A 6000-nucleotide genomic window follows, 5' to 3' on the forward strand; every position below is an offset into this window, starting at 1 on the left:
CTACCTCGAATATATTCTTTGGTGACATTATCCCACAGTGGCTAATTATTTTATCGTAGGAATACACATAAAGCGAAAATGCGTTTGAGTTGGACAACTGGACAAAGCTGGAAAGAGGCTGGCTGTTCACAGAGCTCTGTGTCCAAGCACATTAATAGAGAGGCGAAGGGAAGGAAAAGATGTGGTAGAAAAAAGTGTACAAGCAATAGGGATAACCGCACCCTGGAGAGGATTGTGAAACAAAACCCATTCAAAAATGTGGGGGAGATTCACAGGTGTGGACTGCAGCTGGAGTCAGTGCTTCAAGAACCACCACGCACAGACGTATGCAAGACATGGGTTTCAGCTGTCACATTCCTTGTGTCAAGCCACTCTTGAACAAGACACAGCGCCAGAAGCGTCTCGCCTGGGCTAAAGACAAAAAGGACTGGACTGCTGCTCAGTGGTCCAAAGTTATGTTCTCTGATGAAAGTAAATTTTGCATTTCCTTTGGAAATCAAGGTCGCAGAGTCTGGAGGAAGACAGGAGAGGCACAGAATCCACGTTGCTTGAAGTCCAGTGTAAAGTTTCCACAGTCAGTGTGTGACAACCTGCGATTCACCAAGTTTCACCACCGTGGAAAACCCCGGAATTTTATAAACGAGCCACACTGATTCGTTGCCGGATGGCGCTACAATTAAACCTCCTCCGGGTAAATATCAGTGTGTCGGAAGGAGAAAGTGGGAGAGGAGCAGTGACTGAAGCGGCCGGAGCATAATGCTCTTATTTTGTCAGAAAGAGAAAATCAAAGTAAGATAGTAAATCTCTTGCGTATCGTTTTCATCTGTGACTTTTCAACCGTTCGCCCATCCTGTACACTTCACTTCACCGTCGGATCATAATTCTACATTCGCTGTGCAAAGTTGTTTATGGAAACCGACAAAACATTCACAACCCAGCAGCAAAAACCCGGACTGGATTCTGTGACTGACTGGACTCCGTGAGTTATCAAACTCATTTTTCTGTGCTCTGGTGTTTTGTTTTGTTTTGTTTTGTTTGTGCCTGAGAAACTGAACCAGCTTTATTTATGTTTTTTTGCTTTGGCACGGGACTGAATTTATTTGTGTGTTTTTGAAATGAACTGCAACTGATTTGTGTTTTTGAGATTGTTTGGTTTAAGTGTGCAGAAAATCCGAAGTGGATTATGCTTTACTTTGTGATTGTGTTTTGTGAAATCTTTAAATACACCAATATTTTGTTTTGTGATAAGCTTTTGAGTTTGTGGTGATTCTTTCTTTTATGGTCATTCAGTGGGAGGGTGTACGTTCTTTTACAATATACATCCTTTGTGACATTTGATTTAAAACCCATTGACTACCAGTATCTTACTGCCAGGAGAGAGACCTGGCTGGCACCCCAAATAATACTAATAATTAAAACTGTGCAACTCAGACTGTCACAAGTGATGGTTTGGGGTGCCATTTCATCTGCTGGTGTTGGTCCACTGTGTTTTCTGAGGTCCAAGGTCAACGCAGCTGTCTACCCGGACTAAGTATTGAGTGCTGTACATGCTCATACTTTTCATGTTCATACTTTTCAGTTGGCCAACATTTCTAAAAATCCTTTTTTTGTATTGGTCTTGAGTAATATTCTAATTTTCGGAGATACTAAATTTGGGATTTTCACTAGTTGTCAGTTTGATGATATTCTAATTATATGACCAGCACCTGTATTTAATATAGCTAGGTCCAGATATCACTAGATAGTGTGCTTTTCACAGCCTGTGAAGTGGTTATGTATTTTATATGGTTTCTTGATTTTACTGTATTTCAAGTGTTCTTACCACTCAAACCAGTTTAAAGCTCTTCTGTTTATTTCTAGAGCTACTTTGTCATTGTTCAGTGCCACTTTGGAGAGCATCTGCTGTGTTCAATGTGACACCTAAAGGTTCGGTTTGGTGTTTGGCTGAATATCAAACCAGTTTGAACCGACCCATTCCTACCACTGGATCATGTCCTAGTATGTGACCAGAGTATTAACAATGGCATCTTTATATCTGTCTTTTAGTCTAGGGAAGAGCAGTAGCTTGAACTTTCACTTACGGTTGTCCAATAAATTCATCTAAATTGGGCTACCTTTGTTTGGATGATGAAGATGAAGGTGTTCTGGATCCTTCTGACAGCATCCATCTTTTCTGTGCCCAGCATGTGTTTCTTCCACGTCTGCAGAGGGATCTCGATGTCTTGAGGGTGGGGTGGGATAATCACCCTCTGAGAACAGAGCAGAATCTGTCCCCGCAACAACTGTGGATGAAGGGGCTCCTCCGGAATCCTGTTGACGCTCCAGACCTGACAGAGGTACTAATTACATTTTGCTTGTATTGATTATTACAGTTGTTTTATTTAATTAAAATATTTTAAACACAACCATTGTGTTTAAAATATCTGTACAACACTAAAGAAATCCCTGAAAACTTATTCCATGATAAAGCTTTCATGGTGAATTACATTACTGATGAAAAGTTGGTGCAAGATAATGTAAAGTTCATTTTGTAGCATCATTATTTTATGTAATTTATAAAAACTGATTTTATGTGGTTTCCAATCATCAGTATCAAATTAATGAAAGTGATAACAGAGCTAATTCTTTCCAAATTCACATTGCAGAGAATTTGAATGTTTACTAATATCAAAGTGCTTAAAATGGTTTAAAAGCTGAACAACAGCTTAGGTCGCATTGAATAAAATACAAAAGAGCTGATACTATATTGATACTGGCATCAGCATAGTATCCGCTCTGTTCACATTAGTCTTCTTTATACTTTTATAAATTTACTTTTATGTTCCCTGATTTATAAATTACTTTCTTTTTATTTTAAATGTAGGAAATTGAGGATGCAGATCTTCATTTCAACACTGCCAGCGAGCAAGACGTGAGCAGACCTGGAGTAATTCTTCCGCCCACTGAATGTCCTCTCTCTGAACAGGACATGACAGGCTTAAGGAACACTATTGATGTTACAGGGACCATCAGATTCCTATGGACGAGACATTTATTTCGTTGTATTGAACTATGTGCTAAATCTTGTACCCTAGATGCAAAAATTTTGTTTCAAAAACCAGCCTAACACTAATGTGTTACACAAAGTGTACACTGAACTTGTTTTAAATGTTTATTGTTACTGACAGCAGTGAAGCTACATGGTACAAACATTCTTTAACTGCTTCTCAGAGTGCTAGGTTGCAACTTGTTAGTGAGACAACATGATGCCAATTAGCCAGACATCTAGATAAGATGTAAACGAATTACTTTTATGAAATCTTGTTGCAAGATTACCTTCTTAACCTTAACATGTTTGCATGAAATGCTCAACAGTACTGCTATTAAACAATAATTTAATGTTTACTCTTGACTAATTCCTCTTTCCAAATATGGATTTTGGAACACCGTATTACTAAGAAATGTGTTTCATTAATCAGAACATAAGTAAAACAGTAGCAACTGGTGCTAAACATTTATCATTTACTGTATGTTGTAGTTCAACTTAGAACAAGGTACCATCAGTTGATGGTAAATATTTACACCATGTTAAACTGTTGGCCCAGATGAAAAGCCTCAGTTATAACCTTTTTGAGTTGGTCATAAGGCCTCATATGTTTTACAGGCAGTACAATATTCTTGGCACATGCTGACACAACGGGGTAACACACACTGATGGCCAAAGTCTGCACTACAGTCATGGTTAAACTTGATCGTTACAGCAAAATCCTTCTTCTCTGAGGGAAGAAGTGGGATGTGACCTTGGCCTGTGATCCACTGGAGAAACCTGGCAGGTGTGATGGAATGTAGGCTATTTTGGTCATCTACATGCCCCTGGTCTTCAGCTATGAAGCAAACAGATAAAACAACAAGTGTTATGTGACCATTACAAATGTTATTCCTTACTGCAGTGCAGTTCTTTCAATTAAAGGAGTGAATTAGACAAAAGATGATTTGGAGATGACTATCTGAGCCGAACACAATGAACATATGCCATTATGTATACTTTCATTATTGGTAATAATGTCTTTCTACATAGAATGGTGATAGATTTGTAAAGGTTTTCATTAAGAACAATGGGTTTAGGGAAACAATCATTTGTATGCATGTTCTCTGTATGTATGCTCATTGTGATTACAGCCTTGCATTCAAAAAAAGTGACAACTGTCTTAAAACACAAACTACCCTGTCCATAATACCTATTACCATTATCAAAAATTTTCAGGTAGAAAATAACGTTAAAATGCTCAATACCTGCATAATTACAGGTGGTATCGGAAAATTTTACAGCTCCAAATGTCATAAAAACATTACAATTTTACTGAGTTTTCAAATATTTGATTTGCAGAACATTAACAACTATACACCTTCAGCTTCATAAAGGAAGTCCTGAATAAAGTTGATCATCTCCAGCTCAATCTGATGCCTGGAAGTCCCTTTGTCACTCAGTTGAGGGAGAATGGATGCCATGACAAACTCTGCATTAACCTATGATGAGATAAGATTGTATATCGTGTCACCATTTCATTATAAAATGTCATAGCAGTTAAGCATTTCTTCATATAATAGTACTAAATGGTCTTGTTTTGCTTACTTTTACATCTTCACCGGGAACAAACAGGGGCTGGCAGATATCTGGGTACTGCCTGATTAGCGAAAGAAGGTCATACAGCTGCAGGCCTTCTCTCAGTTGTTCCAACATAGGCTGCAGCCTCAGCACTGCATGGAGTACAATGGCACTACAATAGTAGACAGGAAAACAATTGCTACAAAAAAATAACTTTTATTAGTTTTACTGTACAAACAGAAATATGTCTCAACATACCAAACAATGGACTCTTTTTGCACTGAGATCCAGTATTTCCACAATTTATGATTTCATCAGAAAGGCCTTCAATTGAATGTTCAGTTGACATTTCAACCTGAAAATAAAAATTAAACTGACAGGAAGAAAATTTCTTTCCCATGTAAACACATGAAAATATTGTTTGACAAGGAATACTTGATCAACCCAGCATTTTCTTCATACAGAGGTCATACCTGCTCAATTAACTCTCGCGACTGGACTGCAACTGCAACTGCATCAGTATTGAGAGTCGCCGGGTTTATCTGGCCACTACACAGGTAACTGTAAGTCCATGGGCTGAAAAAGGCAGGGACCGGGCCAACTTGTGCCAAATTTACTGCTAAAATCTCAGTCCTATTTACACAAATTCAGCATGAATGTTTTTAAAAACATTTCACAGAAAGAAACGGTTTGTCCCGACTTGCATAAAAATAAACCCACTCGTACAGGCTGCTGTCAAAGTCAGTCAGAGAGTATCGTGGGCTCCTCTGGTGCTTTGGCCCCTCAAAGAAATGGCTCTCAATTCCTGCAATCATTTCTATTGACACAAGTACAAACACAATAACTGTGTTGGTCTAGGGTCTCTTATGTCAAGTAATATTTTATTATCGTGTGAATGAACTACTAGCCATTTAATTTAGACTATATTACTTTAATTGGAAACCCAACCAAGATAACTCAAAACTGATTTCTATTTAGCCATTCAGATCATTTTAGTAGGGTTTGTCTAATTTGGGTTGTTGTTTTATTAATTATTGTACATTGTAGAAAACCTAATACACAACTCGAGCACAGACGTTAGATGGTAGTTGGACATATACTAGACACATACTAATAAAAGTGTAACATTTCTTCATGATTTGTGTGAGCTGCCCATTATTCATAGAGACTGTTCTGTGGACTCAAATATGTGTGTTTTACCTGTGAGAAATTCTTTTCGGAGAGCACCTGTGTCCACTCCTGCCTCCCAAAAGAACGTCACTTTCAGAGCAGCAATGGGTGAATTTTTTTTTTTTGACGCTGCCACTGCAGTAGGCCTCTCTCCAGAATGTTTGTTCTGGAGATTTGGATGTTGCACTGCTGGCATCAATAAATCATTATCTTAACCTATAATGATAAATTATAATTTAGTATTT

The sequence above is a fragment of the Micropterus salmoides genome, unplaced genomic scaffold (genome assembly GCF_014851395.1).
Source record: "Micropterus salmoides isolate LMB-PRFRI ecotype aquatic unplaced genomic scaffold, ASM1485139v1 Ms_hic_scaffold_14, whole genome shotgun sequence".
Classification (NCBI taxonomy): Eukaryota; Metazoa; Chordata; class Actinopteri; order Centrarchiformes; family Centrarchidae; genus Micropterus; species Micropterus salmoides.